The sequence below is a fragment of the Crotalus tigris genome, unplaced genomic scaffold (assembly GCF_016545835.1).
Source record: "Crotalus tigris isolate CLP2741 ecotype Arizona unplaced genomic scaffold, ASM1654583v1 scf7180000024370.6872682, whole genome shotgun sequence".
Classification (NCBI taxonomy): Eukaryota; Metazoa; Chordata; class Lepidosauria; order Squamata; family Viperidae; genus Crotalus; species Crotalus tigris.
The window spans coordinates 5,227,015-5,250,806 of NW_024100540.1; the positions used below are offsets into that span (position 1 = coordinate 5,227,015).

The 23,792-nt window shown below is 39.6% G+C and overlaps 1 protein-coding gene across 4 annotated transcripts in view; it reads right to left on the minus strand.

The window, feature by feature from the left end:
• The window catches only part of TNRC6C (trinucleotide repeat containing adaptor 6C), a 102,306-nt gene extending 92,019 nt beyond the window's left edge, over nucleotides 1-10,287 (minus strand). For all 4 annotated transcript variants that reach the window (XM_039328075.1, XM_039328079.1, XM_039328074.1 and 1 more), the window contains exons 1-2: nucleotides 10,231-10,287; nucleotides 5,574-5,595 (exon numbers count right to left, since the gene is read on the minus strand). The gene's annotated coding sequence lies outside the window, so the exon portion shown is untranslated. The remainder of the gene's footprint in view (nucleotides 1-5,573; nucleotides 5,596-10,230) is intronic.
• Between the last annotated feature and the right edge of the window lie 13,505 nt (nucleotides 10,288-23,792).

Below are 23,792 nucleotides of genomic sequence, written 5' to 3' on the forward strand. Positions count from 1 at the left end.
ACGCTTTACAAACAGCAGAGGGAGCACTCCATATTCTTAGTCTGATCACTGTTTCTATGGAGTTTAGTATTGCTTAAAGGGAAAATGCAGTGATCCTTTTATTAAAGGTACAGAATAGTAGATTCTAATCCTCTAGGTTTTCCTCTAAAAATTCCAATTTTTCCAAGGATGTTTTGAGGTCGTTTGATCCTTTAATTTTTCCTATCTAACTGAACAGCTCTATAAACCTGAAATTTCCCTCAAGCATATGAGTATCTTCCCCTTATTTTTCACTATTTTTATTTTGGCTATAATTCTGCTGATAACACTAAGCAGGAATATTAGCAGGAACGGTGAGAGGAAAGTTCAGTTACAATGTTTTTAATGCCTGAATTTCAACAGAACAAAACTTTTCCAAAACCAAAGTATTGAAACAGCTAAAGAAAATGTGGCAGCAGATTCAGGAAAAACAATTTTGTGATAATCATCATTTTATCATGATTATTATCTATTAAATTTACACTATATGCTGCCCAACATTTTATGCTATGGCACATAAAAATATTTTATATGACAATATAAAACCAAGTCTCTTAGCCGAGTTTGACATTTCAACTACTGATGATTTAACAGATATATAACCATGTAAATTTATTTGCAATAGTATTTAACTAATTTGGCTTTACCATCTTGTGGAATGCTTTCCCAGCCTGTACCCCTGTATTCTCTGGAGAACTCTTTTTTTCCTTCTTCCATTTAATCATGTTCAATTTTCCAAGACTGCCTGGAGAAGTCACTGCAGTTTTCTTGGCAAGGCTTTTCAGAAGTGGGGAAAAAAGTGAAGAGTTATCCTATCCAAGTGCTAAATTGGATCAGCTTTCAAGCTTAGACGAGGCCAACCAGGTGCTTCCATCTGTTGAAATTATGATGTTAGTAAAAAGCAAATAAATATAAATGTGTATAGGTGTAACACACAAAATATCATGTCTAGGGACTGAAATTGGTAACATAAAAAATGCAGCCACTGGTATTAAAATTGTCCTACAAAATCATGAAGAAAATGATACTTACTAAAGGATAGAGCCATCTGATCATTCCTGATGAAGATCATATTGCATCAAATGTGCAAGTGAAGTATATAATCTATCCAGAAATAGTTCTGATATTATGACAATCAGCTGAGACTGCTATTAAGAATAGCTCGAGAACATTAGTGACCAAAGATTCGATAGCCATACTTCAAATAAGATTTATCTATTTAATTTCTATGGTTGCCCATCTCAACTGTGTCATTCTGTGAGGTGTATATTTCTTATAACAATAAAACATTTAAAAGTAATACAAACAATGCAAAAATAGGTAGATCAGCAGCCAAGGCAATTATCCAATGTAGCAGCAAAGCCAAGAAATGGGGCCCTGAATACATTCCAAATCCCGACAATAAGTTCTTATAAAACAATAGGTTCTAAACATTTAGAAGTTAAAATGTAACAAAAATGAAAAACAGGATAGAAAGAGATGGAGAGAGGAAGGAAGGAAGGAAGGAAGGAAGGAAGGAAGGAAGGAAGGAAGGAAGGAAGGAAGGAAGGAAGGAAAAAGAAAAGAAAAGAAAAGAAAAGAAAAAAAAGAAAAGAAAAGAAAGAAGGAAAGAAAGGGAAGCAGAAGGACCTGGAGCTTTTGTTGGAAAAACAAAGTAAGAATCCTTGTATGATTATGCCTACAATAGGTAAAATATCTTCATGTCTTGGATTGAGGGTGATAATAAATTAAAGGAACCAGAAGTCTTTACTGTGTTTTTTTCAGTCACAGTTATATACTGATGAATAGCATGAGTTTTATGCTAAGTGGGGGGAAAAGAAAGCTGGGAGGCAAACAATGTAGCAGAATCATCTTAAAAAATGGAGGGCTGTTACTGAATCCAGCTTACCACTAGGCAAAGAAAGGGCATGTTTGTTGAAGCCTGATTGGCCTGTGATTTTGACCTATTCCTCCCTCCTACAGAAGCCCTGTGCATTATATCTGCGCTGTTGCTGGCATAGTACAAATTAGAAAAAAACAGGGAAACAAGATACAGAATCTAAAATCTGAGCAATAGTTGACAAGGTTCACCAGCTGATACAATCTGGATAGGTGTTGAAACACAATATGTGTTTTGGGTTCATTCTGGATGATGCATGGGCGAAACCACTGCATCTGGTACTGAAAATGGCACAAGAGAGGAATTTGGTTGATCTACATAATATCTGTTTCTCAAGTTTCTCTCTAGATTATAAATTTGTGCTGAGGACTTGGTAGTTAAATTACTAGCTATGACCTTGGAAGCAGTCATGTTCTTTGGATTTCAAAACAACTGGTAGCTTAAAGCCTCAAATATGAGAAATGGTCCCAAAAGAAGAATAAGTAATGGAGGCACTGAGGCCAAGCATTGAAGTAAGTGACACATTCAAAAGTTATCAGAGGCATACAGAAAGCACTACTGAAAAGAATTCCTTCTACCTTATTGTATAAGTTTTTGGCTACAGGAACAAGAATCAGTCAGGTAAGGAAGCACGTAAGTGGAAAGTGTGCTACCTCATTGAATTGAAGAACTATCTGTGTCACAATAATTAAATTAAAAGACATATACATCACACAGTTAAATAAAAACAAATACAAGTAACCTGACAGAAGAAAAACAGGGGAAAGATAAAAGAATGTGTTTAAATGTTGCATATTTTTCAAAATGCTACTGATGTGATAATACTTAGAAGAGACTGGATAGAGCTCAGACAACCAATAGTGATATGCCTCCCTTCCCCTGCGCCTGTGGATAGATAGGTAGATGAGTGCCAGTTTTGTGTAGTGATTATGGGTTAACCAGATACCAAAAAACCATGCGTTCTAGTCCCACTTTAGGCATGAAGCCAACTTGGTACATTGGACCAGTCCCTTTCTCAGCCTAGGAAGGAAGCAATGGCAAACTGCTTTCAAAAACCTTACAAAGAAAATGTCAGGGATTAGTCTAGGGCAGGGGTGTCAAACTCGCAAAGTCACGTGACGTGTTGCAACATATCACAACTTTTTTTCTGTTGCTGGCAATGGGGTGGGCGCGGTTTTGCCATGACGCATCTGGCAAAATTTGACACCCCTAGTCTAGGCAATTGTCAAGTGTCAACACTGAGTGAAAAGCAAAGAAACAAATAAACATAGGTAAATAGATATGGCACATCTGTTTTTAATTGAATTAGGAGCAACACATCTGCATGACTCAAATAAAATCTTTATTATAGTCTTTGGTCCAGAAAGCACAACAATAAAATAGATATTAATTAATGAATGTTTCAGAAGAAGTCCAGTAAGCCAACGATGGGCAAATGTAGATCTGCTAAAATATCTTTTATTGCTAAGCTAATTAAACAGGCTGTGGGACATGAATAGTTAGTTCATCTTCCAAGTAAAGGCAGTGACAAAGGGGCTACCACTTACTTCACCATCTTGTGGTAATCTGCCCTTAATATGACCTTTCAATATTCAAAGCAAATTGATTTCAAGAAGTCTACAAAAGGCAAGAACGAAGAATTAGATTTGTAGATGTATTAATTGTATTTCTTCAATGAGACAGTTCAACTACAATACTCATTATTTTAGAGGAAAGTTAAACAGAACTCAATGGATTTACTTTTCAGTAGACATATATAGAATTATATTTTTATTAAAGGGTTTCTGCAGGTTTTGTGGACTTCCTCAAGCCTAAACACACTGGATTTTCCCTATACTGAATACTCCCTCTTATTTTTACTTTTTGATTTATCTGCAGTTCCATTAGCATTCAATAATGGGATTTATTGTTGATGACAGTAAAGTTGATTTCTGAATTTAAAATCAATCAAGTACTACAATGCTATCTGTGATATATGATGTGCTCTTCTTCAGACTTTGGTTAATAAATTCCAGTGCATACATTTGCCACACAAGGTCTTCTTGCTCAAAATGACTCCAAGTCCCTGGTTTATATTTTCAGTTTCATGCAGTATTGCTTAGTCCTAACCACAATTTGAATTTCTGATATGAAGCAATGCTGTTTATGCCATATAAATGCTATGTTTTGCATTTTTACAGGATTATGTAAAGTACAGATCATACAGAATCTACATATAGGACAAAGAATTTGCTATTATATTTTATAAAAACAGATGTGGGGACTAGATGAGTATGTAAGAATCATGGAAAATGTTTCTCTACATTTACGTTAAAATAATACCTAAACAGTAGTGAAACTTTAAATTTTAAAAACAAGCTTCTTTTCTGCTCAGTTTCCAATTTCACTTTTTGGACATGGCGTTAAAGTCTCTGGCAGCATCTCAGCTATAGTGATTTTGATGCAGGATGAAGCAAATTTATTTCAAATTTAGTTCAGAACTTCCTATGTGACCATCTATCATTCTGATTGACAATCTTTGTCACAATTTTAACTTGGGAAGCTTTCCACACAGTTGACAGAAAACCCAATTTTCTTGATTTATATGCAGTAGCAATGTTTATCTCAATCCAAAGGCAATGGAACATGAAGGAAAAGGAATCTGCTTATTAGGCCTAAACTAGATCTATTTCTCTGAGGTACGACAGGGCTAGAAATATTCTTAGGCAACATATTTAGCACAAAGAACAACAAAAGGGTTTGGGCAGTATCTCAAAATTTTAAAACCTAGAGTTTTAAATAATTATTATTTCTGAATACCAGGAATCAGCCTGTTACCTTGCTATTTTAACATTTCCTAGTATTGGGCCCCAATACTAGGAAACATTTCCCAGAACATGCTTGAATGCTCTACCATCTGCTTTTTTAGATGTAGATTAAAACTGTAGTGACCTTTTTAATGAATGCAATTTCCCCCCTATGAGTCCTAGAACTACTGAAATGAATGAGCTTATTATGCACTATTATTTTTAAGAGTTACATGACATGATTTGGTTTTACATTTTTACTGTCTCTTTTTGGACATGAAAATGATAGTTATGTTTTTTCCTGTTATCAGATAAATAAGGTAGTAAAAAGATAATAAAGCCAACAAAAAATTATTGCAATTTTGCTGTTATCTACAAGTTGGCTATATATGAGGGTGAAGGTTCATTCTCCGAGCTTGTGGGTTGGTTTCTGAACGTTTCATTACCAAGCTAAGTAACATCTTCAGCAGAGTTTAGGGGATGTCAGTGGTCAGTGAACAAAGAACACTGACCTGATATCCCTTTATTGAAGATGTTACCTCGCCTGGTAACGAAACGTTCAGAAACCAACCCACAAGCTCTAAGAATGAATTTTCACCCTCATCCTACACCTGAGCTACAGATATTCGCCACTAGTGGCTATATATTCTATGTCCATACCTCATGCAGTTTAAGTATTGTATTGCTGGGCTGGAACTGCTATAAAGTTACCAACTTGCTTAAGAACTCAATTAAAATCAGTACCAGGATTGATTTGCAGCCCTTTTATAATCACAAAATTGAGTAATAGTATGAAACATGTTCTTGTCATATTATTATATACTGTATCATGTTCTTGCTATAATAGCCATGGAAACAATTTAAATCAATATATATATATATTTAATTACCTTTGGTTTTTTGTTCAGCAGCCTGAAAGACAAAAACAACAAAATACCAGTTAGTAGCCAGATTTTTTATTGAAGACAATGTGAAAAAAAAAATTAAAACATATAGCCTCAACAATTAGTCATAGCGTACATAGAACATGATCACTGTGTTTATATAGTCTTCCCAATTTTTGGTTTGATGTTCTGAGCAATTTTGCAGGAAGATCAGCAGTAGATAAGCAGTTTATTTTAATGTCAGCCCATATGTTAATATTTTGTGTGTATGTGTGTGTGCGCGTGTGTGCATGTGTGTTTTAATTTTTATTTCATCTATATATAGCTTTGGTTGTATTTTTACTACTAGTGGTTTTTGAATCATTGTAATATATTGGAATGGGATTTCTCTGTTGGTTATGTAAATATAGGAGTGTTTTCGGAACCAATTTAGTGTTCTAAGGATAAGCAAAACTGAATATTGTTGATTCTGGACTTTCTAGCTTAGTGATATACAAGCTTGAATTTTTCAGGAACCTTCGAGTGTAAACTTCACAAACTCAAGAATTAAGCAATTAAGAAAATATCAGGCTGCACACCTTTCCTTCACCACATATATTTTATTCATAACTTCATTAAAAAGTATAAGCTTAGAATATTTTGTTACAAATAATGAAAAGAACACAGTAAACATGCAGGTAATTTATACTGGCTCTAGTTTATAGCGATCAAAGTAAACTGTAGCTTTGCTACCAGAAAATATTGAATATACGGTATGTATACTAAGGTGACATATTATGAAATAAAATACTTCAATATATTTACATTGAACTCTTCAAATTAATTACACATGTATTTGAATAATTATACAAATTAAGTTATAAAAAGAATCTAGACTGTCAGTGATTTAATTAGTCTAGGTAATGAAATAGGTACATTAGTGGGTATATACCTGTCCATATGCGTATGCCTACATACAAAATTTAGTTTGTAACCATTCTAGGGCAACACAGAAAGGATATAACCTAAGTATCTCATGAATGTTTGAATGAATAAGTGATATTAAACATATTAATATTATAATGAGCATGATTTGGATAGTTTTAAATACATAAAGAGCTTGAATGTATTCAGAGGAGTTCTGGATTCCCTCTGCTGCTTTAAATATTTCAAAACTATTATTATGTGAACAGAATGCAGAACAATATTCAAAGAGAAGTCTGTTGCCTTCTCTCTACCTTTCTTGAACTATTACATTAAAGGCTGTTTTAGATGTTTGATTTTATCAAACATTCTGATGATAATTTAAACTGCCACATTTTCATTTTAGTCTATTATGTTGTTTTATTATTTTACATTATACAGTTATTTTTTGTGTTACCATATGTATGCCAATAAAGTAAATTATTGTCAATAACTTTATGGTAATTTTACCATAATTACCTCTATGAGCACCATCACCATGCCACCAGTTTAATTTCAGGACCAGTTTCCATAGCAGCTTGTAGCATATCAGCTCTTAGGCAAATTGGTACTGAAATTAAAGCAGCTGATGGTGGCATAGTTATGGTTATAGAGGTAGTTATACTACATATAAGTCCTCGACTTACAATCAGAACTGAGCCCAAAATTTCTGTTGTTAAGTGAGACATTTGTTAAGCCCCATTTTATGACCTGTCCCAGTTATTAAATGAATCACTATTGTTAAATTAGTGACACGGTTGTTAAGTGAATCTGGCTTTCCCATTGACCTTGTTTGTCAGAAGGGGATCACATCACCTGGGACATTGTAACCATCATAAATATTCAGCAAAGCATATTGATCACATGGCCACGGGGATGTCGCAATGGTTGTTTACTGTGAAAAATGGTCATAACCACCTTTTTCAGTGTCGTTGTAACTTTGAATGGTCACTAAACAAACTGCTGTACGTCAAGGACTACATGTATACAGAACTCTGATGGAACACAACAGCTGAGGCTGAGAAGGATTTGAAAGTCTAGATCTCAACACTACCACTGCAAGTATCACCTTTGTTCTGGAAGATTCCCCAGTACTTTGTAGTAGGCTGCCAACAAGGACAGAAGCTACTGATGAAGCTTACCTATTCTTCCATTCATCCAGAAAAAAAATTCCACTGAACTAACCTCATATATACCGAAACAGACTGTCATTTCAATGTGAAAAAGAACAACTCTAAATCCATCCCCATTAAAAGAAGAAGAAAAAAGATGATTTGGGTTATAAAATAAAATGATTTTATTTATTTATTTAATTTGTTGGCCGTCCGTCTTACCATATGGTAATTCTGGGTGGCTTACAGATATAAAAATACATCTACATTAAAACAAGAGTAAATTAAAACCAAGATTAAAATCAAGGACATATGGGAAGGGCAGAGGCAGAACGGGGGGGGGGGGGGAGGTGAGATCTGTTATTAATCAATCAACCTCCACTGTGCTGTTCCCCTGTTGGGGCCACAAGCCACCTGGCATGGCCAGGTCTTTAAACCCTTATGAAAGAATAGGAGGTTGGGGCCAACCTCATATTGGGGGACAAGATGTTCCGGAGGGCAGGAGCAACAGCAGAGAAGGCCCGCATCCTAGACCCCACCAGCCGGAATAATCGGGCTGACAGGACCCACAACATTCCTCCTCTGCTGGCACGAGTGGGATAGGCCCATCGCAGTGGGATGAGAAGGTCCCATCCCTCAATATGATGGACGGGTCTTGGTAAAATCTTTGCAACATGTTACATTATGGAATAAAGCTTGTTATTATAAAGAACAATATTTTTTAAAAAGTAAGAAATTATTAACTCTTGCTTTTAATGAAAAGCAATCACTGTAAAAGTTTGTTATTGCCATAGTCCCTTCAGACAAATCTTCTTTGTTAGAAAGGGGAGAAAGGGAGAGGGAATGAATAGGAACTGGGAAAAATCTCAAATTGATCAAAGTAGTGTTAATGCCCAGCTCTGAGATTCTGATGGAACCATTCCCAAGTGCTCCTGACAATTCAGTATTTAACTATGACCCCAACACAGACTTCAAGCATGCAAGAATGTCAATTCAATCCTAAATGGCAAATTAAGGAAGGAGCGTGGGGGTGCTTGATAAAGTATATTGGGAGTAATGATCTACTTGGCAGTTAAGATCTACTCAGTAATAGGCTGTCAGTTCTAAGTAGCCAATTTCTTCAGTTACTGTGTTTCCCCAAAAATAAGACCCGGTCTTATTTTCTTTTGCCTCCAAAAGAGGCACCAGGTCTTATTTTTGGTGGTGTGTTTTTCCAGCACAGACAGCCCCGCCCAGCCAGCCTACTTCTTCTGCGCCTAAAGTAGCAGCTTCATTCTACATCTGAGAGTGGAACTCCAGCCTGCATTTCGCAGTCAAAGGCCTTGCAGGAAGGCCACTGCAGCCGAGAACCGAACTATGGATTCAATCCATAGCTCAGTTCTCAGCTGCAAAACCATTGCAGAACTGAGCTATGGATTGAATCCATAGCTTGTTCTCAGTTGCAGTGGCCTTTCAGAAGGCTGCGAAATGCAGACCTGTGGATGCCACAGAAGTGGGCCAGTGAGGAAAGATCTGGCTGCAAGGTAAGTGGGTGTGGGGGACATGGAGCAACTCCACACCCTGATCCCTGCCCTGGCTTGATTTTTAGGTTGTGCCTTCCCCCAAACTAGGGCTTATTTTTGGGATAGGGCTTATATTAGGCCCCTCCCCAAAAATCAAGCTAGGGCTTATTTTCAGGGTAGATCTTACTTTCGGGGAACACAATAGCTTTGATCAGCAAAACTTGAATGTGAATGAAGTTCAAGTTCTTCCAATATTTAAGCTTCTCCTGAGACCAGTCAAATATCAAAATAATGTTTATGACAGTCTAATTTTCAGACTTGGCTTGACATCTTGTACAACTTTCTGAAAAGCCTAATCTCTGACTTGATCTGACAGTTTTACCATTAACGCTACATCCTGTTGACTTAAATTCTGAACCAGACAGGAACCATGCTATTGTCTGTACTAAGTATTATTTGATTCTTGATTGCTTGACTGCACTTCTTATCCCTATTATGTGAACTTGGAAATGGGACTGACATTTTTAAAAATCTTAAAGATATACCAGACATTATACAGAAAATGATTGTTTCTGGCCCTCAAATCAGAATACAGTAGTGCCTTTATCTAAATACTATAGAAACTGAAAATTATAAAAGCTGAATTTGTAAATTAGGAAAGCAAAATCATCTGTGGTCAATATATTGTCCTAAAAAAATGTATTATCTGGAAAACAATATTTGTTAATAAGTAAAATCTACTAATTGCAGAATTTTATGAAATACTAAAAGCCACATAACCTCTAAGTTATAACCTCTAGCTCTTGTTATGTTGCTGAAATACATAATTCACCTGGGAGTTATTTCAGATGGTAATGTTTAGCTACTGTTCATAGACTACTTAAACTCTGCTTTAATAAAAACATTTGATCAGGCCAGAAGGAAATCTGCTTGTGGTAAAATATATGGCCTGAAGAAGTGAAAATAAGATCAAACTTATGCATAATATTTGGTAATTTTTACAAATAATGAAACCTAATTAGACTATTTATATTTCTCAATATATTTCCAACTCACACTAATGAAATTGGCTAAGTGTTAAATTATATAACTGAGATCTTAACAAACCTTTTTCTGAGCACCTTCCTTCTTTTTCTTTTCTTCCTGCTTTTTCTTTTTCTTTTCTTCCATCAAATGTTCCTCTTCTTGTGTTTGTTCTTTTTCCCTATTTGTAAAAGAGAATTGAACCTCTTTTAGACAATTATATAAATCAGGGAAGCCTGAATTACAGCAGACACTAAATTATCTGCCACCACGTATTTAAATTACTTCCATCACAGAATTTAAATCAACATCAATTTAAATTAACAATCATATATGAGATACTTCTTACATATTACACTGCTGCCGTTTATTTTACTTGTGCTTACTAACTGAACACTAATGAAACATTATAAAACCAGGTCTAATTACATCAGTGTATTTAAAAAATAAAGATATAAACCAGAATTGCTTCTGTGGCTCTCAAAATTAATGTAGCTCTAAATGTACGTCCAATGTATCTCTAAAAAAAATTAGAAGAAATCAAAAGGGCTATGAGCAATTCGCTGCAGAAAGACTGATTCTATATCTAACTCTGCTTTCAAACATTACATTTAACTTTAATTTTTATGTAAAATCTCTGGGTAGACTAATGGAATTGCTTTATAGATTAATATCTAATACAGAAAACAAGAGGTTAGGAGCTTTTTGATCACCCTCTTTTGGGAAGTTGAAACAAATATTCTTTGCCTGTAAACATTATCTACTTTTCCCCAAATTAAAAAAAAATGTAATTTTTACAAGCTTCTTCCCAATGCATGCTGATTACACATTCTGCAGTTTGTTTGTTTGTTTGTTTATCAATCAATCATATGGCTGCAGTTTTCTTACACCTTGTTTACAAAACAGAAAAAATGGATTAACAAACTTTTTTTCTTATTTACTAAAGCTTTCCTTTGCACAAAGCATCTCCTTAAATATTCACTTAAAAATAAAATAGCTTGATCATTAAATTATATCAAAAAACATTTAAAAAGGGACAATTACTCCAAAATCCAAAATGTACAAAGCTGCATAGAACAATATAATTTAATTTGGACAGAATTAGAGAATATATGTTCCGGTTTACTGTTTTATCCTAATTCTTGTGCTGTATATAAAAGCCTAACTTAAAAAATATGAAACAAAAACAATTACAAATTGGAATTGGATGGAAGTCAGAAATCTTGGTAAAAATCATAGCTGATTCCAATGTGCTGGAAATGTAAATCTTACAGGAAGTGTAAATAAAATAAAAATCAGAATGTCTATTGTAATTAGAAAAGGCTAATTTCAAAAATATAAAAAAAAATGGCTGTAGGAAGGAAGTTAATTGGAAAATAATTTTAAGAACTAGCAACAATTCATGTTTTATTGTAAACTCTATCCAACACAGTACTATCATTCCACTGATAGAACATCATCTGCAGAGGATTGGATTCTTTGTTCCCCTTCTGCCAGGTACTTCCCAAATCTTCTTTGTAAGTTATCTTTGTAAGCACGCTGTCTTTTATTTTAATTTTTGAATAATCATTTTTATTCTGTATTATAACATATATAAGGGCTTGAAAATAGGCAAGCATTTTATTATCAAAAGACAAGTTATCAGCTAACACTGGCAGAAAGATATTTCCTACCAGCAATGATTTCCCAGTCTATATTATACTATCCCAGAACAGATTTCAGGGAAACCATAGGTATCTATAGGAAATAAATGAATTTGTATTTTCAGATTGGATTAAAAAATGATACATGCTGACAAATTAATTCATAACTCACATTCTAGTTAATTTAAATAAAATAATTTTGATAAAATAATAATAATAATAATAATAATAATAATAATAATAATAATAATAATAATAATAATAATAATAATTGTTTAGATTAAGCTAAATCTTAAAAAGTATGCTGAATTTAAAAAAAAATTCTGAACAGAATATTGCCAAGCGGCTTTTCAATAGGTATAGTTACAGCTCATTTCCCAACTCTTTCTTGGCTGATAACAAAACTCTCTGTCTCGTGGGCATTGTGCCAGATTTTGTACATTGGCAAAATTGAGAAAATAGGCAGTCTATCATTCTTCTGCCAATTTTATTCAGTGTCAAATATCCAGGACACAAAAACCTGACCTGTTGAGATAGCAGATGAAACTTTTGACCCTGTACCACAGCTCTGAGCAACCAAGATCAATAAATTGTGAATTATGCTGTTATACTGACAGCAGCCATGAACTTAACTATAAATAGGAAATTAAAAAATGTTCAACTCCATTATCTTTCTATTCAATTACAGCTTGATTTTTCAAAAGGGAACAAGAACAGAATACAAAGAAATATATAATATGAAACAAGTTTCTTGTTAAAGATTGCATAACTAGGAACTTTAGGTGCACTTAGTTTTATTTATAAGATATGCAGTTTTTAAAATATTAATACACTTGAACTCAAAGAGTTTGGAAGTAAATGGTTAACCCCCTTTAACTTCAAGTGACAGTTTATCAATTCATATATACTATTTATGTGTTATCCAAAACTTTCTGGAACTAAGATTTTGGAAACAGTTTAGCTTCCCCCAAAAGGGCCAAATAAAAGGAAACACTGCAGTAACCAATTCTTTTTCATCTTGATATATCTTGAAATGACTGTTCCACAGGACCACACTGTCACCAAAGGAGATAAGTGACATGATCACTTTGTGAACTGATAGGATGGCATCACTTGATTCTTCAGAATGGCCAAAGCAAGAAAAATCAGTGATTGGAAAGGAAAGAATTTGACCGCTGGCACAGCTTACAACAGCAACTGGGACTGGGATTGTCATTGCTAAGCAATGTGGTCATAAAGTGTGACATCACATGACCGCATTGCTTAATGACAACAATCTTGGCAATTGTCAGCATTACTAGGTAGATCAAAAAGGAAACATAATCAGATGAGCAAATTCTACTTCATTGTAAAGCTAAATTACCAAATTAAATTACCAAATTAACAATTTTTTGCAAGTCTGAAAGTACAATTCTCCTGCTGTCTTCTTTATAGTCTGAGAAACTACAGAGTCTTTTCTAAGCTTCTTGCCCTGCCCACTATCCAGTTGAGAGATACACTGTCTCATATCTGTTTAACTAGTGGAACAGCTTGCCTTCAGAAGTTGTGTATAGGGCGATTGGTAGGAAGAGGATCATGGAAAAGGGAACTTATGCCCAAGAAATATGCAATCTACTTTTCTCTGCTGCAGAAAATGTGTGTGTGATTCATTCCACCTGCCTTAAATGACCTAATAGAATGCTCTCTGTGAAGAGTGCCTCCCAAGGGTCTTAGTTGTTTTTGACAACTTTTGCTCAGTTTCAGTTTCTTGCAAAAGTGATTGAGGAAGGAATTGGCATATCAAACCCTGCAATTAGATAAGCAACTGAGGGAGAAGGGAGGAGGCAAAAACTGTATGCCTTTGAAGTTTAAGAAACTTTTTCACAGAGGTTTAATGAATCCATGTAGAACGTTTTCTTACATTATTCTTACCCTCACATAAATACACATGCACTCACAAAATAGGATTGTTATTTTGCCCAGTCAAGGGAATTGTTATGCATCAGATTATCCATTAACAACAATTTCAAAAGTACAAGAAAAGATGTAGAAGAAGAAACAAGGAATCTTTTTGATAATATCTAGCAACTCCAAATCAGCACTTGGATATGCTGGCCATGTCCTGTATTCCTCAAAAGTGCCATATACATTGCTTGAAAAAGAACAACTTTAAAAAAAATTGCCTTTCTTATCTAGGAAAGAGAGATTATTCTCCATATTTTCAATACAATAGCATAGGGAAACTTTAAATCAAAAATCTGAAGGATTCTGAATTACATTGGCACTCTGCACGGTCATTTTGACTTTTGTTTCTATTGCAGGAGGGCCATTTGTGTCTTCTATTGACATAACAAATATTATTTTCATACATCAATTTCACACTGCATATAGTTCTCACTTAACAACACACAGTTGGGACTGGCAAATCCACTGTTGTGACATGGTCATTAACTGAGACACCACATGACTGTGACTCACAATGTAACTTTGCGTGCATTCAAAAGTTAATCACCATAGTTGTTAAATGACACATCACGTGACTGCAACTTTCTGGGTTAATGGCCAAACATAAAGAAACAGTGCTATCACTAGAGATACAATTTTTTGAATCAGAATTGTTGCTATGATAGGGCATGTTAATTTGCTGTTTTGTCAGGTGGGGAGGCTTCAGCATGGAGAAGACTTGAATAGTTTCTATTTGTCATGTGAGAGGTTGAGGTAAAAATGTGATTTTTTTTTGTCCCAAAGTTTTGATATTCTTGCCACATGATCTTGATAACTGGTGATCCAAAAGCACAAAGCACTTGAAGCCTAATGCTTCCATCCCATGGTGCCCACTTTCTGGGTCTCTTTACAATAGGCATAGAACACTGCTTCCATTAAAATCCTTAATGGGAGGCCTGCACATGTCTGATTATGCAATTGGACCTATGATGACCTGGAAGCAACTCATACCAACTGGCAAGAGTTAATGGCTAAATTTTCAGGAATTTGGCAAGCCAGTTCACAGCAGATTTGAGCTACAACACCCAGAACATCAGCCATTCTGTAGTTATCAGTACACCACTGAACTGGACCCTATACAAGTTCACAAAAGTGTAGGGTTGTGTAGAAAAAGCTTCTCCCATGAATTCTTGACAACCTTCAAACAGATAGGCAGCATGGTGGCCATAATCAGCAATCAAAATCTATTCACAATTAGTGTAAATATTGGATTTTAATCAGATTGATAGTATTTCTTTATTGCTAAATCATATGAAATGTATCTTTTGAGCTAATTTTTGCTTATTCTCTATCCAGGAGAAAAATTACCAGGTCTTTTGGATCTGACAGCATGAACTAGGTCTCATAAGTTTCATCTTTAGATTCAGTGCTTCAATCCCTCTCTTGATATTGAGAAGCTAATGAAAGTCTTGGTTGCCAAGGCCAATGCTCCATTCTGAATAGATTCTGGACACACTAGTGCTTAACTATACAGCAAATCCAGGCCATTTTATTTCCTGTGTCTGACACTTTTGGCCTTACTATGTTCCAAATAAGTGATGTGAGCAAATGGGCCAACTGTTAGCCCCTTAGTGTTTTCAACACTAGATCAGAATATAGCTCCCCTCCATACCTTTTCAAACTTCCATAGTATGAGCACTTTGTGCAATTCTCCAGCCCCTTTGTCTACTAATAAATCAATGTATTGTGATATAGAGATGAAAAGTATATTAAAGCATTTTAATGTGGTCTAAAAGTATTTTGTTATAAATAAGTTGAATACCTAGATCATGTGACCAGCAATGAAGAATTCTAGAAATTCTAGTACTGTAATATTTGGACCTCCACAAACTTTCTCTTTCTGGTCTAAATACTGGTGTGGTATTCTAGGGGCTTGACAAAGAAGGTAAACCAATATTTTCTGTGAAAAGGAAGCCAGGCAGAAAAAAGGGCACAAAACATTTAAAAGATACTCTTACCAGTTCCAGAAACACAAGTCTCATTGCCTATTATTCAAATAGCCACTTGTTACCTCCATTTTTAATTCATTCTTTCTGGGAAAGATTGTCAAGACTTAGTCACTGAGCACATTAGAGTTGTTCCAGTCAATAGTTCCAAACAGTGGGGGGGGATCAGCTAGCCAGTTGCTGCTCTGGGCTATGGCAAAATTTGGTTTTCTCCTCCAGCTTTTTTAACTTCTACAAAAGTTGTCGGAAAGATAATCTATCACTTCAGGCTGCAGTATTATCAGTATGCTAGATAGAAGAAAATATCAATATCTTATCTGTGTATCAGGAAACTGTTAGGGTCTGGATGGGACGAAACAGGAAGTAGTTGAATCCCAGCAAAAAGGATTTGAAATTCATTCCTCAAGGGCCTTTGACTGTTCCAGCATTGTCTCTTGATGTGGCATTGCCCTGAAACAGCAGGTCTGCGACTTGGGATACTATGTGACTCACTCAGTGCTTTGTATCATGGGGAGCAGGCCTTTACTCAGCTTCAGTTGGTGCACCAGGTACATCTCTACCTTGGGCAATACCATACACCTGGACTACTGTAATGTGACCTACTTGGGGCTACCCGAGATAACTTGTTTCACAGTAACGAACTGCATACCAAGATACATTTCACCCATATATATATTCTCTTTTCTTCATTGAGAGAATGCCTAATGGCTCTGATCTAGCTCTCTGTACATTTTTAATAGGCAAACCCTTAAAGTTATGATGCTAAGATTCTGGTGCTTTCTAAAACTTTATAAACATAATAGAATTATGTAAAATGGAAACAGAGCCATGCTAGATCAAACTAAAATGCTACTGAATGGACTACAGTATGCTTTTATAAATAATTTGGAAATATGCTGCTGGGTACATCTATTTACAACTGTTTAAAGCAACTACATGTTCTCCTTAAATTGCACTGTTGCCAGTTCATCATAGGGAAAAATTAGGCTGCTTAGAGTTATAAAAAGGTGTTACATGCATTCTAAAGCACCTTTCTGAAAGTAAATCTGATGGATCACACAATCCTTCTAGTTAGTAAACCACTCTATTCCTGCTGTTTCCGACCAGATGCATTTGGGAAGCATACAACTGGGATGTGAGTGAAATAACATTCTCCTTTTCTTTAACAGATGGTACTGAGAGGAATATTATTTCTGATAATGGAAGAAATATGCAATCATTAGGACTAAGCCACCTTATTCCCTCTATCTGAATTAATTATTAAACAATACTTATATTAAGAATAAATTCAAATGGAGAGAACAAACAACAAAAGGGCAATGTGACTATCTTCAAAAGGAAATTTCTCCAATCTTCTTTTGAAGACAGCCACAATGCCCATTTGTTGTTATTTTAGAATTTAGTTCTTCGCTGAAGTGAGTATCTGTTGAGCATGATTTCTTCTGAAAAGGGGCGTTGTCTTACCTGAACGCCTTTTCTCAGCATGATGATGGAGAATCCACGGATGGGTTTTCCTTACGTTCCTGCCCAATCAGACTAAGTCTGGAAAAATTTGCCACACCTCCTGCTGGGTGGATCTTCTCCCAGTTACGACAAAAGTGAAGCAACAGAAGACAGTCCAACATGTTGACTCCTCCTACCCCTGGCACAGGACTTGACGGACACTAAAGGGGTGGATGTGGATTCTCCATCATCATGCTGAGAAAAGGCGTTCAGGTAAGACAACCCCCCTTCTTCAGCATGAGGATGGAGAACCCACGAATGGGACATACCAAAGCTCCACTGTCCCTAAGGGAGGGAATCAGTCTGGGCCTGTGTCCCACTGGAAGACACTACTTGTTGCAATACCCTCCAGCTAAATGAGGCATCTGCGGAGGCAAATTTGTCTATTTTGTAGTGCCGTATGAAAGGGGAAGGCGAAGACCAAGTCACCGCTCTGCAGATCTCATCAATGGAAGCTTGCGTTGCCTAAGTCGCCGAGGTTGCTGTGCTGCAGGTGGAATGAGCAGTGATACGGCCGGGCATGGGTAAGGAATGTGACTGGTAAGCCCTGGCAATGGAAGCCTTGATCCACCTGCCTATCGTCGATGAGGAAACCTTCTGTCCCATGGAAGAGGGTTGGAAAGAAATGAAAAGTGCTTCTGATTTGTGAAAGACAGAAGTTCACTTGATGTACTGCCTTAATGCCCTGCGTACATCTAGAGTATGCCATCACTGTTCCAGACCGTGAGATGGACGAGGACAAAAGTTAGGAAGTATCACCTCTTGGGACCTGTGGAACAGGGTATTGACCTTGGGAACAAATGATGGGTCCAAACGAAGGACTTCCCTGTCACTGTGGAAAATACAAAGGTCCTCTCTGATGGAGAGAGCTACCAGTTCCGATATGCGTCTGTCTGATGTGACGGCTACCAGGAAGGCTACCTTCATGGACAGGAGCCGCAGGAAACAGTCCGTAATGGGCTCGAACAGTGAATAGGTAAGGGCCTGTAAGACCCAAGACAAGTCCCAAGAGGGATACCGATGGACCATAGGGGGTTTGGAGTTAATGGCACCCTTGATAAAGGAGCGCACCATGGGGTGCTGTGTTAGGGGGATTAAATCATCGCATGTCAGCACCGTTGACAGCACCGCTACCTGTCTGCGAATGGTACTAGGTGACAAGCCCTTGTCGAGTCCCTCCAACAAATACTCCAGGATTCTCAGGATGGTGATTGACGAAAGATCGAAGTGGGTCCTGATGCACCAGAGACTAAAGTTCTTCCATGTGGAATCACAGATCCTATTCGTGGAGGGGCGTCTGGATGCTTGGATCATAGAGATTACTCTCGACAAGAAGGATTCTCAGGTCAAAAGTCACCGGTCAAGTGCCAGGCGGTTAATTGGAGCCACTAGGGTTCTGGATGATGCAGGGCTCCCTGGCTGAGAGCAATGTGGTTTGAGGGGATTCTTCACGGGGAGGGGGAGATCGAAAGGCCTACAAGGTCGGCAAACCAGGGATGTCTTGGCCAGTGTGGAGCAATGAAAATGACCTCTGCCCATTCCTGGAGTACCTTGCGAATGGCCCCCGGGATCAGAGGGAAAGGAGGGAAGGCGTATAGCAGTTCCCTAGGCCATGGGCTGCGGAGGGCATCTGTCCTCTCTGCCCCTGGAGAAGGAAACCAGGAGAAGAACTGCGGGAGCTGAGAATTTGCTGGAGAGGCGAACAAGTCCAGTGTGGGGTGACTGAACTTGCACGCAGCCTCCGCGAACAGGTAGGGGTGCAGACTCCACTCAGAATGGTCTACTGTCGACCTGCTCAGAAAGTCCACCTGACAATTGGTTTCCCCGAAATGTGTTCCGCCTTGAGGGAGGGAAGGTTGGCCTCGGCCCAAGAATCCAACAACTGGGACTTGGTCATGAGGAGCTTGGACCGGGTACCCCCTTGTCGGTTCACATGGTCTTTGGCTGCTACATTGTCCGTAAGGACTAGGACGTGATGTCCCTCTACACTGTCTTTGAAGTGTTGTACGGCAAGATATATGGCTCTGAGCTCCAGCCAATTTATGCTGTTCTTCAGCTCCGATCGAGACCACCAGCCCTGGGCCAGCTGGGATCCTAAGTGTGCCCCCAACCGAACAGACTGGCGTCAGTCATCAGAGTGAGCCGGGCTGGTTCTCTGAACAGAGAGCCCCTGGCTACCGCTGGTGAGGTCCCCCAATGAAGAGATCTCAGGGTTTGGGGGGGAACTGAGAACCTTTGATTGGAGGAGCTCGTGCTCAGTCTTTGGAACGGGAGTAGGAACCATTGCAGGTTCCTGGAGTGTAGCCTGGCCCAAGGCACTAGGGACATGCAAGAGACCATCTTTCCCAACAATTGTGAAAGGATGGCCAGGGAGATGACCCATTCCCTTTGGACTTGCAGTACCAGGGCTCGGATACTGTCCTGGCGCTCCCGCGACAAATAGACCATGCACTGCTCCGTGTCTATGACCGCACCGAGGTGGAGGAGGCGAGTGGAGGGAACTGTCTGGCTCTTCAGGAAGTTCCCCGAAAACCCGTGATCCTGGAGGGTCTCGTTGCACAAGGCTAGGTCTGATTGAGCCATCTGGGAGGAGGTGAACTTGACCAGGATGTTGTCCAGGTAGCACTGGATTCATATCGGAATTAGCCTCAGGTGAGCGGCTAGCGCGGCCAAGATCTTTGTGAACACCCTTGAGGTGGATGAAAGGCCGAACGGGAGGGCCCTGTACTGATAATGGTGGGCACTGTAGCAGAACCTGAGAAACCTCCAATGGTCGGGAAGGATAGGGACATGTAAGTATGCCTCCGTGAGGTCGATGGACGTCAGGAAGTTGCCTGTCCTGATGCTAGCCAAGATAGATTGTAGCGTCTGCATTTTGAATTTTTTGTACATCAAATGGGAATTTAACCCCTTTAGATCGAGTATGGCTCTCCATCCTCCCGAGGCCTTTGGCACCACGAAGAGGATGGAGTAGAAGCCCTTGTTTAATTGTTCGGCGGGGACTGGCTCTATGGCCCTTATTTCTAAACGATGGTGAATGGCCTTGTTCATGAGGCTTCTCTTGGCCAGATTCCGTGAGATTGGACAAGATCTGAAACGATCTGGGGGTCTGGACAAAAGCTCTAGAGACAGACCATCCCTGATTGTATTGAGGACCCAAGCATCTGTGTTGGTGACCTCCCATCTGTGGATGAAGAGGGCAGTCTGCCACCTATGGGAGGACCCCCCCTGAAGTCACTTATGTCTACTAAAGGGGCAGCCTCCCGTGCCTCGAAAGGGCCACTTTGATTGGAATTGCTACCTAGGCCTAGGGCCAGGGCGGTCCGACTGGCGATCGGGTCTGGGAGGAAAGGGGCGGGGAGGCTAATTCCACTCTGAAGTTGACCCCGCACGGAAGGACTGCCTGCGGGAGTAAGGGTTGACCCGTCTGTCCAGCCATCTGGCGATGTGAGATATCACCTTGCACTTGTCCCGGTTCTTTGAAAGGTAAGGGTTAAGGGCCTCGCCAAAAAGTTTTCCTCCCATGTAAGGGGTGGTTGCTAGGTGCCATTTGTATTTCAAGTCTGCCCGCCACTGCCTGAGCCATAGGAGCCTGCGGGCTTTTACATTGGAGGCTATGGCTCTGGAGGAGAACCTGGCTGCATGTAGTGATGCATCTGCCATGTACTCCGATGTCACCACTGGCTTACCCAGGTTCTGGTGGGCGCGTACCTGCTCCGGGAGAATCATGGACTGAAGCTCTCAAAGCCAGATGATGGCAAAAAAGGAGGTGGACGTGGATGCCTTCACCGACCATGCAGAAGCTTGATGGGACCTGTGTAGAGAATACTCAGATTTCCTGTCCTCCGTATTTAAGGCCTCCGCCATGTCTCCTGACACTGCGGAGGAGGAAAAAAGAGGTGTTAAGGAATCCTCCACTACCGGAACCTCCAACATGTCTGACAAGGAGGGGACCACGTTGAAAAGTCTCTTTTCCATTCCCCTGGGTGTAGGGAGGTTGCCAGGCATTGCCCATTGCTTTTGTGCCATACTGCGAAAGAAAGCAGGGCAGGGGATATATCTCTGAGTGACGACGGGTTCTGAAAATAGTGGAGTGGAACCCTGGGAGGTGGGAGGCGGCTGTGTCTCTGGTTCAGGATCGATCTTAGCGGCAGAACTGGCTTTGAGCAGCAAAGATTTAAATAAAGCAGGATCAAATAGTCCTACAGAGGGGGGGAGGGTCCGGGGATGATTCTTCATCCTCAGAGAGTTGAATCTCCCCTTGCTCATATGCCTCAGAACCCAATTCCCTGTCCTGAGAGGACCAGTCCAAGTATAATGAAGCCTGGTATTTGGGGGCTTCTGTTTGGGAAAAAGACGGGGCCAATGGAACTGCTGGTTCATGCCGGGTCCTTTGGTAGAAAGAGGAGGCCATGCCCTGAGCAAAGGCCTGGGCCAATAGGGCCTGAAATTGCTGTGGCCATGCCCCCTGAGGCTCAGTAGGGCAAAGTCCAGCTGCCGTGGGCCTCTGGCCCGGGCGGATCCCTGGGCGAGGGAGCCACCCTTTGAGGACAGGGGCCCTGGATGGGGGATGCCCCTTCCTCTTGCATGGCCTCTCCCTCTGGAGACCAAGCTCATTGGGTTAGTGAGCTGGTGGGAGGGGGTTGTGGCCCAAAGAGTGACACCTCAGGTGGAGCAGGGGAGATCTGGCCCGTGTCACTCTAACATAATCTCTGCGCCCTGGAAAATTGTCTTTCCAAAGCCAGGTGTCTCCTGCTAGCCGCCTTTTTGGCCACCTTCCAGGGCTTCTTGCTGGAAATGGCCTTGGCCTTGAGCTTCCCAGCTGCCTCCAATTTGGAGGACTTATTTTTCTTCTTGGCGGGGGAGACAGGAGTGCCCTGTGTCGGCTGAGGCAGCCCATTGTCTGCCATTCCAATGAGATCTCTCAGTGGTGTGCTGAGAAAACCTCGAAAAATAGGAGCAGAGCACCTGTGTTAGCCGTGCGAGACCGCTGGGATAGAAGCAGCGAGCGCTCTGGATGATGGCGATAGATGGGCCAACTTAAAGGACCCAACGTCCCAGATGTTAAGAAAGGCTGGCAGAACCTGATAACGCTTCCACTGCGCTAATCAGGTACACGGTTGTGGCAACCAGAGGCCGGTTATGTGCCTGCACACACGTGAATTATTCTGTTGCGGCCAATCACCTGGGTGATCAGTGTCTGCACACAGGCCTAGGTGGTGGCGGCGGAGCCAAGGACAGGCCTGGCCACTATCCCCTCCATGGATTTTCACCCAATTAATTTTTATGACCAAATTATAATTAATTCAATATTATTATTATTATTATTATTAACAAATGGGGGAGGGGGATACCTCAGGGTCTCAGTACTTATGTCCCTGGGGGAAACGTAGGCCTCATGTGTTGTTTTCTTGTACCTGCCTCTCCCTATATGAGAGTCAAACAGGACACTCAAAATGGCGCCCGCAGGGGCTCCGAGGTTTGAGGAAAGCCTGGAAGAGACAAGAGGGCCCACTCGAAGGAATCAAGTGATTTCAGGCCTCCAAGCAGTCCGTGAGGTCAAGGGGACTTACTTGACAAAAAAAAAGTAATTTTCAAGCAGAAATAGAGCTGTGTGAGGCTTGTTGAGGCAAACGACGGCGCTCGACGCAGCTCCCAAAATGGCGGCTGCGACGGGTGCACCAGAGTTACAAGAAACGGGCCGAGTGGGTTGGAGATAATGAGGCTGCCCTCCCCATGACCCTGCAGGGCTCTTGCTGTCAGTGCAATCTGGCGCATCTGACAGACTCAGAGAGATCCTGCTACCGACGTAGAAAACTGTTTGGGACAGCTAAGGGAATAAAAGCACTGAGGGGAGTGGGGGGGGAGGGCAGATGGACAGAGCATGGCAGTGAAGAATACAGCTGCCTTGCTGTCCCACTGCAAGGAGAGGGTAGAGAATCCACGGATGGATATAAATACGACCTGTCAGATAAATTTGTACCAAGGAATCAACAAAGGAATCGTAACTGGGACACGATCCACCCAGCAGGAAGTGTGGCAAATTTTTCCAAACTTAGTCTGATTGGGCAGGAACATAAGGAAAACCGATCCATGGATTCTCCATCCTCATGCTGAAGAATTCCAGAATTTCAGATTTCACTAGATTACAAAAATAGATTTGAATGCATTTTTCATTATTATAAAAGTCAAGTTCATAAAAACTTTAAGTCCAACAGCTAAAGTATGATATTCATAAAGTCTCCTTTAAAACCTTAAATATTGAATATTACTACTGTCTCTAAAATGAACAATATCAGCAAAAAAATCAAAGAACCGATAGAACAGAAAATCTAAGTCTTATTTATTACTTGTAACACCAGATCCACTTAGCGTAGAATATGTACATTTTGTAAGTTTATTAAGAAGTTTTCTGGTAAGAAATATGTACTCCGTAAGAGCTCCAAATACACTTTAGCTTCACTGATGTTGCCCAAATGCTGTCAATTTTGTCAGAATACTAATATAGCATGGCTATTTGATGAGAAAACTTTATTCTGCCTTTCCCCCCCCCCCCATATGTACATTCTTT